Source organism: Vombatus ursinus, unplaced genomic scaffold (assembly GCF_900497805.2).
Source record: "Vombatus ursinus unplaced genomic scaffold, bare-nosed wombat genome assembly UNPS02014802.1, whole genome shotgun sequence".
Lineage (NCBI taxonomy): Eukaryota > Metazoa > Chordata > Mammalia > Diprotodontia > Vombatidae > Vombatus > Vombatus ursinus.
Genome location: NW_020954580.1, coordinates 4028259 through 4038028, shown reverse-complemented (window position 1 = coordinate 4038028; position 9770 = coordinate 4028259). Strand labels below are relative to the sequence as shown.

The 9770-nt window shown below is 37.1% G+C and overlaps 1 pseudogene; it reads right to left on the bottom strand.

Annotated features, from left to right (window-relative positions):
• Window positions 1-664: 664 nt before the first annotated feature.
• LOC114051283 lies at window positions 665-1043 on the bottom strand (annotated as a pseudogene).
• Between the last annotated feature and the right edge of the window lie 8727 nt (window positions 1044-9770).

The window sequence follows — 9770 nt, the reverse complement described above, 5'->3', positions numbered from 1 at the left end:
CTTAATACTTAGTACTGTCTGCCAGATCATTAGGAGAAGGTGAATTTCTATGTATCTACTCTGTGCTGGAGGTTCAATTCTTGGATGGTCTTTGCCAGAATTTTCTTCCTTTATCCTTTTATATTGATTACCATGGTGTTTAGTTTATGATGTGTCCCTTCCATCCACTCTCTCCCCTTACTCCCCTCCCCCCGCAATGTCTGCAATACTTTACCTCTACTTCAAAAGGGCTGAAGTTGGTCCCAGGAAATGTTAAAACTCCAGAGCTGTTTTCCTGCTTAGAACATAACAAGGCCACAGTTCCTACCTTCTTAATGATATCTATGACCTTAATAGAGAATTTCAAGTTCACTCTAACATGACCCATATCTAGGTTGTTCTCATTCAGTCTACAGAGGCTTACTCCCTCCATAATCTGGAAATATACAAGTATTCACCTTAACAAATGGAACATATTGGTCATCTGGGAGCCACAACCTAGCTCAGAAGAACATTGCATAGCTTCAGTTCTCACTGTCACAGTTGCACAGGGTCCTATAAGTCTAAGTGCAAAGGACTCATGAAAGGTTGTTGAGACATGAGTTATAGTTATTGGCCCTTGTTGCTTACTCATTTTTTTAAGTTCAATATGTTTATATTTGAAAATGTACACAAAAATGTTGAACCATTTCATGCATCTTCAGCAGCTGGAGCATCCCCACCCTTGGTGTTCCTGGTATAGATCACTTGTGCTTTGTGTTTGGGAATGAGCTTAATCAGACCTTTACTAAGCAGATCCCGGAGGGCTGCCCGGGCTAGAGAATCCTGGATCTTAGTCTCTCTGAGACTACTGCAGGGATGATAAGTTTATAGTTTGGGACCTCCTCGCAGAGTTGGTTGTACATTGCTTTGTCAAACAGAACCAGATTGTTGAGCTTGTCTTGAACTTTTCCCTTGGACCACTTCTTCTTCTTAACCTTGCCCCCAGACTTGTTCACAGGATCTTTGTTCTTCTTGGACAACTTGCTGGCATCTTTCTTCTTCTTAATGTCCTTGGGTGGCATGGTGAGGCTTCAGGAACTCCTGTTGCTGCTGCCTTCAAGCTAAGATGTTGGACAGAAAACTGACTCACTGTTAAATGAGGTGACCATCATGCCATGTATGCTGCCCTTTGCCCTCTCACCCCCCAAATAAAGTATATTGAATTCCTTAGGACAGTATTGGTACACTGCAAGTCAGGTTCCATGCCTGGCTTCTGATAAAGGTGTGACCATTGAGTCCCTGGTTTCTGAGGAAGGCATTGCACGCCTCCCACAGGACTTTTGTACATCTAGATGTAATGCCCTACATCACACTGGTCATAAAGGGGAAATAATAATACTGCTTATTCCCCATGATCACTTATAGACTATCCATTTGTTACCATCATTTAACATCTTCCCCTCCTTTGAAATGCACCATTAGACATTATGACTCAATATAGATCATAGTGGCTTTTAATCTACTGCTCCTCACCAGTGATTTTTCCCTCCTTTCTCAAGGAGTGCAGTAGTTGGGTCATTGACTTTGTCTCATCCTCAGCTTCTGTCCTTATACCAGGAAGCTGCAACATAGGTTGATTTTTCTTTCCCAAGTACTCTAACCAACAAATTCCTAAATCTCCTCAAATCTCATGACTTCTTGCTCCACTCCATTTCAGCACAAACAGGAACGGTGATACACTAGAATAGTAGTTCTTAACTTTTGTTTGTATTATGGACCCCTTTGGCAGTGTGTAGCCTATAGACCTCTTCTCAGGGAATTTTTTAAAAAAAATTTGTGTGTGTGTGTGTGTGTGTGTTTTAGATTCATAACTGAAGTAAAGATAAATTTCTGTTAAAGATTAGCAACGATAAAGATGTAATTTTTCCTGTTCAAGTTCATGGACCCTAAGTTAAAAGCCCTTGTTCTATGTCTTACCTTCACAGACAAGACCGCATACCCCATGATAAAAAACAAAAATAACAACAAAAACCCTCTTACATTACTTTATCTGATCATTTCTCTTTATCATTCCATCTCTCCCTATGTGTTATGCCTCAGAATCCTATTTTTCATCCTCAACATGACCTGAAACACCACATATTTTATTATACCATTAGCATGCTCTGACTTTCCTCTCTTCCAAGTCATGACCATATGGTGAACCAATTCAACTCCACACTGTTCGCAACTCTTGAATCTTTTGTACTTATGTCTTATCATAGAACCATAGGTTTAGAACTGTAAGGGACCTTGGAGATCAAATTCAACCTTCTGCCTTTATACATGAAGAATTCATAGCACAGAGTGACTTGTGAAGTGACACACAACTAGTCAGGGTCTGAGGTGGGATTTGAAATCAAGTTCTAACTACTTACTATTGCCTAGCTCATGCCTTGCAAAATCCTAGTGTTGGATTATTCCCACCATTTGTCTTCCCTGTTCTTACTTATGTATTACTGAACAGAGTTAAACAGAGTAATGTAAAAGAAATGGAGAAAGTCACACATCTGAACTGATGGGCTCTATTAAAAATTTGTATTGTCAAACCTCTACTGAGCCATCACTGCTGTATGGCAAATTTTCTCTACCTCCCTAATTGATTCTCTGTTCCATTCCCTACAAAGGTTATTTCAAACCTTCTCTTTTCTTTTCAAACTTTCCATATTCCTCCCTTCCCCACCTTCTTAGCTGAGGACAATCGCCCCATCTGAGAAAATAGACAACATTTTTTACTGGGAAAATAAAAGCCCTAATGGTGTGTCTAATCGTAGTCATCTCCAGAGTGGGGGTGGGGTGGGATGGAGTGGGGTGGGGACAGGGAGGAAAAAAATTTACATGATAACTTTATTATATATTTAAAAGGGATAGCAAGTTGTGTATAATAGATTTGTAGTTTCATGTGCAATCATCTTTTTTAAAAATTACATTATGTTATGGAAAAGCTTGTTTATTTACATTTATTTATAATTTATTTTATAATGTTAAAGACAATTTTATATTTTAAAAGAATTTCATAATATAATATATAAATTTATAACTTATTTTATAAATTTTATAATTTATCCCACAAATTAAAAATAAATAACAATTTAAAAAATAAAAAATAGAATAAAGCACAAATTTTTAAAAGAATTTTTAAAAAAGAAAAGAAAAGTCATTTACCACAAGCTACATTTTCTCTCCTTATTTTCATCTCAAACTCACCTGGCATCATCTCTTATTCTCTTCTCTTTCACTCTAGCCTTTTAACGAAGGGGCCTTCCTTTCCACCAAGGCTAACCTTAGCGTCCTTGATTCTTACTCCCTAACCCTAATCTTTTATAATCTCTAGTATATTGGCCTCTCAATCACTCTTTTCACTCTCTCTGATTCTTATTTCTTTCTTGCCTACAAATATTCCCATCACCCTCATCCTAAAAAAAACAAACAAATTTTCCCCAAATGTACATTCCCTAAAGCATTCATTTTCTAATATTCTTTTCCACCCAGTCCATCATTTACACAGCTGCCAAGTTGATTTTCATAAAGGACAGATCTTAATGTGCCCCTTCTCTAGTCTGTAAATTCCCCTGGCTCACTGTTACTGCTAGAAGCAAATACAAACTCTTCTCTTTGCCATTTAAAGACCTTTACATCTTGACCCAACCTAGTTTCCCAACCTCATACATTACTTCCCTTCCTTAGTCTGGTCAAATTGACTGCTGTTGCTCAAATATAACACTCTACAACCTTACTGTGGACTTCCTGTCCCCCTTCCTTAGGATATATTGTCTATTTATAACAAAGTCATAGAATCTCTTACTTCCTTTAAGACTCATCTCCAGCACTACTTTTTACATTTTTCCATTTCCCTCTCTCCTTAAACTACTTTGCATATTGTTTGGATTTATTCTGTCTGTATTTGTATGTGCATCACTTGTCTTCTCCAATTAAATGTAATTTCCTTAAAAACAGGGGCTATTTCATTTGGTCTTTACATCCCTAGCACATGTCATATGCTTAGTATTTAATAAGAACAAATTTATTGATTGATTGACCCTTAGCTTACTTTATCTCAGAACAAGGGCTTTAAACTTATTCACTATCTCCTACTCAATGGTCCAGGTTTTCATAACTAGGTTTGGAGTAACTCTTTGGAGAGTTCATCTTTGGACGATCTTGAAATATCCTATGACTTCAGAGTTCACAGAGTATAATTACCACTTTGTCTACCTTCTTGCAGACCTCACACAGAACCTGTTCCTTCCTCCAAGACACCCACCACATGGGGCAAGTTCTTAAAAGAGTATTATTATCCCAGTCAATAGATACCCTTTGTAGCATGGGGATAATAATGCTTGCCTTGATGTGTCATGGAGCTGTTGTGAGGCTAAAGCATATGTATGTGTGTAAATAAATCTATATAATATATGTATACATTATATATATATACATACGCATATATACACATACTTAATAGAAACAAAAATATATATTATATAAATTATATATTATATATAATAAAGATGTTGTATAATATATATAGATCTTTGATAGCATCAAGTGCTATATAAATGTCAATTATTACTGTTATTATTAATACTGTGTAAGTGTATGAACAAATAATTATGATAGGTCAATAATGATGGTGAATTTAAATGTATCATCAAAATAAATTTATCCAGAAATACAAATTAAAACATTGCCAAGTTTATCAGGCAAGAACAATGAATGTCACGTGTTTAACCAAGGTAAGTGTGTGTAATGAGGTGTGCATTCTATGTTAAGTGTATATGAAAAATACAGATTCACCTGAGTGTAGTAACTCTCTTTGACATGATATGAAGTAGCCCACCAAGACAAATATTGAGGAGGTGTTGTTCTTATTGTTGTTTTAGTCATTTCAGTCATGTCTAATTCTTTGTGACCCCATTTGGGGTTCTCTTGGCAGAGATACTGGAGTGATTTGCCATTTCCTTCTCCAGCTCATTTTACAGATGAGGAAACTGAGGCTAACAGGGTTAAATGACTTGCCCAGGTCATCCAGGTAGTAAGTGTCTGAGGTCAGATTTGAACTCAGGAAGTTGAGTCTTCCTAACTCCAAGTCAAGCGCCCTATTCACTGTGCTACCTAGCTGTCCTCCAAGGTGAGGTGGAGACACTCCATGCCACGAGAATTCAAATCCTGGCTCCTTCTATCTGTGTGACTTTGAGTGAGTAATTTAAACTCACAGGATTTTAATTTCCTCACATATGAGAAGAAGGGCTTATATTCTGTGTTCTCTAAGGTCCCTTCCAATTCTATATCTTAGCAAGCTACAAAAACTTCAGAGGTGATTAATTCCAACAAATCAGTCTTTGAAGTCCATAGGGGATAAATAACTCTCAACCTATTCATTTGTTTTATTTTTTGAAGAAACATTGAATTGTTAAAGTTTAATTGGTTTGTTTGCTTGTTTAGTAGAATTTAAGAAGTCATAACTCATCAAGGTCAATAGTTTATAGAAATGAAGTGGAAAAAACTATATGGAAAATGCAAAATGAATAATGGAATTGGTTATGCCACCTGAATTTTTAAAATTACTGTGCATTTTAATACGCATTGCAAAGAGTATTTTTCTTTTAAGTTTTATCCATTAGGTTTCACCTCTTTCTAGGAGAAGAAAAGAAAAAAAAAGAATCCAAGATAAAGGTGGACAAAAGAATTTGGAAATAGATTGAGCCTTTAGGAATTAAGGGCAGTGAACGTCTTACCATGATCCATAGGGGAAAGAGAACCAGCCTGGGAGGCAAAAACTCTGCTGTTATATTCTCAGCTCTACCACCTTGAGTGACTTACTCACCTCACATGCCTCTCTTTGCTCATATGTCTATATTAATATGAGGGAAATTTTAGAGGAAATCTCCCTGCTTATAGAGATCACAAGAAGTCTATCTTAACACAGGATTCCTAAAGAATTGGCTAAGGCACTTAGAGGTCACACAGTCAATGCCTGGGTTGGGATTCAAATGCTGGTCTTCTTGACCCTGAGTCCAGCACTCTATCCACTGAGTAAAGAACTGTAGAGAGACATATATGTATACAACATAAAATAAGAGTCTTCTCAGCCTTACTATAGAAGATATATAAGCTATTATGAAAAAAAATAAAAGAATCAGTTCACTTGAAATGTGTACAGGGACACCAGGACATCAGAAAACTACACAATTTTATCCTTCTCTGTCAGTTGGTAATGAAAGCCTTGAAAGTATTTCTCTTGAGATATTCAGTTTTTGATGGATTTTCTTTGTTCACAATGAACCTCAGACTTAAATATTGGACCCTATTATAGCCTGACAAAAATAACTGAACACAATATCTGGAATAATAACTCCCGTTCTGTGTTATTTGCAGGTTACTGGCTTGAATTGTGTCTCTTTTCACACTAGGTGAGAAACTGAGTGAGAAATAATTTTAGCAGGGCTGTGAGTACAGAGCCTGAGCCTTGGACTCTGGCCTGATGGGTCAGGAGTGGGCTGTCACACACCCATGAAGGAAAACCCTTCCTCTGGGTTTATGCAAGAGGAGACTTTATCCCCTTTCTCTATAGAAATGGAACAGCTTTGTTCATGGCTGTCTTGCCCCCATTTCTCATGTTGACCTGCTCCCATGAGAAGTGTGAAGGTCACCAGGTCATAGGATTTCAAGTTAGAAGGGACTTTGGAGATAAGCATTTTTATAGAAGAGAACTGGGGATGGGATAGATTCTGCAACTTGTCCAAAGTCCGCAAAAGCAGCATTCAAACTCAGGTCCAAAATCAAATGCTTTTGTGTTACATGATTCCTGTTCTTATCTCCTGGCCATGCCACATCTGTACTCATTTTTTTCTGTCAGTTTTAAAGTCTAAGACAAGTAGAAAGCAAAGACCCTCAAATTTCTTCAGTAAAAAAAAGGCGGGGGGAGAGAGAGAGACAGAGAGAGACAGAGAGAGAGACACAGAGACAGAGAGACAGAGGGAGGGGAGGAAAGGGAAGGGAAGGAAAGGGAAAAGATAAGAGAAGAGGAAAGGAGAGGAAAGGAGAGGAGAGGAGAGGAGAGGAGAGGAGATGAGAGGAGAGGAGAGGAAAGGAGAGGAGAGGAGAGGAGAGGAGAGGAGATGAGAGGAGAGGAGAGGAGAGGAGAGGAGAGGAGAGGGGATGGGAGGGGAGGGGAGGGGAGGAGAGGAGAGAAGAGGAGAGAGGAGGAGAGGGGAGGAGAGGAGAGGGAAGGGAAGAAAGGGAGGAGAAAGGGAGGGAGGTGGAAGCATGGCTGCCTTACTGTCAGGACAACCTGGTTCAAGTCCTTCTCCTGATACCTACTGACTATGCATTTCAAGTCTAATGCCTCAGACAAATTTCTATATCTATTAATTGTGGAATTGGTGCAGACTTAAACTGGTAAGCAGGATTTCCTTGCATGAATATAATCTCAGGTCTAGACTATTAAAAATCCATCAATCAATATTTATTAAGCACCTACTATGTGCCAGGCATTATGCTAAACACCAGGAGTACAAAAAGAAGAACAAGACAGCCGCTGCTCCTCAGGGAGCTCACAATCTAATAGAAAAGAAAAGTCTTATATTTTCAAGTCATCCATTCACTGTTGTGAAAAATCATTCTCCTTCACCATATATTATTTAAAGATGATTGTTACTCTGTACTAAGAAGAAAGTTCATGTGTATGCATACACACATAGGCAGGTATATGTACACACAGATTAATGGAACAAATGCAATGAAAATTGCCTTGCAATGACAAGGTACGTGCTATGTGCTTTGTGTGTCTGTGTGCTTATTTGTGTGTATGAATTCCTCTGTGTGTTGTATACATTAAGAGTGTGCAAAGGCACTATAGTTATGTTTTTGGCAAATGCCTAGTGAATTACTTAGTCCCAACTCATCAGCTCCATCCATATTGTCTCTTACATGTTAAAGAAACCTTTCCCAAGGCTATGGCAGCCCAGGAATTTCAAGCATTGAATAAGAGACTTACTATAGAATATTGCACGAAGCAGGATCCTGAGGCATGGCCAATCTCTCAGCTTAATGAGGCTCATTCATTCAGATCTCTGTCTGGCTGAGTCTTCCTCCTGAGGAAGTGTAGCAATAACTCTAAAGTGCAGACATGCACTACAGAAAGCACTTGGCACACTCATTTCCACTATTCAAAGTCAAAGATTCTAATGTAGTTTAGTGCGAAAGACCCTTGGATTGAGAATCAGAAGATCTCACTCACAAAAGGACATAAGCCTTGGATCTGTGAATTTGTTTTTTTAATATTTTAATAGTTGTATTTCAACAATCTTAAGCCTTTTATGTTATTAAACATTAATTTAATTTATTAACATATCAACATGACATATAAAATATATAATATATTAATACTATGATAAATTAAATGCATTAAACACTAATTCAAACATTAAAACACTATTCTGAGAAAGGGTCCACAGGCTTCCCCAGAATCCTAATATAGTCCATGGCACAAAAAAAGGTTAAGAACTCCTGCCAGATGAACTCTAAGGTTCAGGCTATCTCTAATCCCAGTCTTTCTGTCTAGGGAAGAATGGTATTATGTTTTGTTTATTTAAATTTAAATTAATTAATTTAATAATGATGATGGTAGATAGATAGATAGATAGCATTTTTATAGCATATACTATGTCCTAGGTACTGTAAGTGCTTTACAAATATTACCTCATGTAATTGATTAATGTATTAATGAATGAGTTGGACTACATTTTCTCCAAGCACTTCTAGTGGTCAATCCTATGATAATTCTATGTGCATCTATGGTTATATTTATACAATACTCTTAAGAAATCACTGTTTTCTGAGCTACCTGCTCACCTGTCAGCTTCAGAATGGATAGAGCCTGATGACCAAGAACTCATAAAAAGGATAATCCAATCCACTGCAATCTGGGAATGGGGTGAAGAAATGACAAATACCAGAGCTTCCCTGGACCAACCCAGGAGAGTTTTACTGATCTCAAAGTTCTCTTGGTTAATGTACAAAAGTTCTTGTGATTAGATCAAAGTCAAGTGAATAAACAGGCAGTAGAAAAACTTCATACTTTTGTAATCAATTTTTAATGTAGTGAATGGATCTATTATATTCCACAGAATCATAGAACTTGAGAGATGGAATGGACCTTACTAAGGTCCCTTTAGAATAGTTCCATCTCTCTACAAGCTAATGTTTTCTTTACCTCTCTTAGTGCATGACAATGAAATGAGAGAAGAACACTAAAATTTTTGGATACCCACTTAGGAAATGCTCTTCTTCTCAACGAACTATGAAATTTCTGGATGATTAATAAAATCATTCAGAGAAAGTAAATATTTCTACATGGGAGTAGGGTGGGAAATAGATATAATCACCGTAAATCCATCAGGATAATCATGGTAATAGTGGTAATTATCAAAATTGTTTTCAGGGACATTGAAACAGGACACAACCCAACACAAATTGCTTATGCACTTTAGTAATTGTGTTTTAATCAAACTTTAGTTTAAAAACAGAATGCAATCAATTAAATCTAAAAGGTAGGGTTAAAAGGTCACATAGGGGCAATTCCTAGAGCATATAAAAGGTGTTGCATATAGAATCACTGTCAGTTGCTAGAAACAATTACATATTTTCTTGGATAATTTCTTGGCAATTAAAATGTCACTGAAGCATAAGATGCAATGGTAATGAAAAGAAAATCCACACATGAAAGAGTTTGTTTTACTCTTTTCCTTTGAAATGTGGTTCAATGTTTA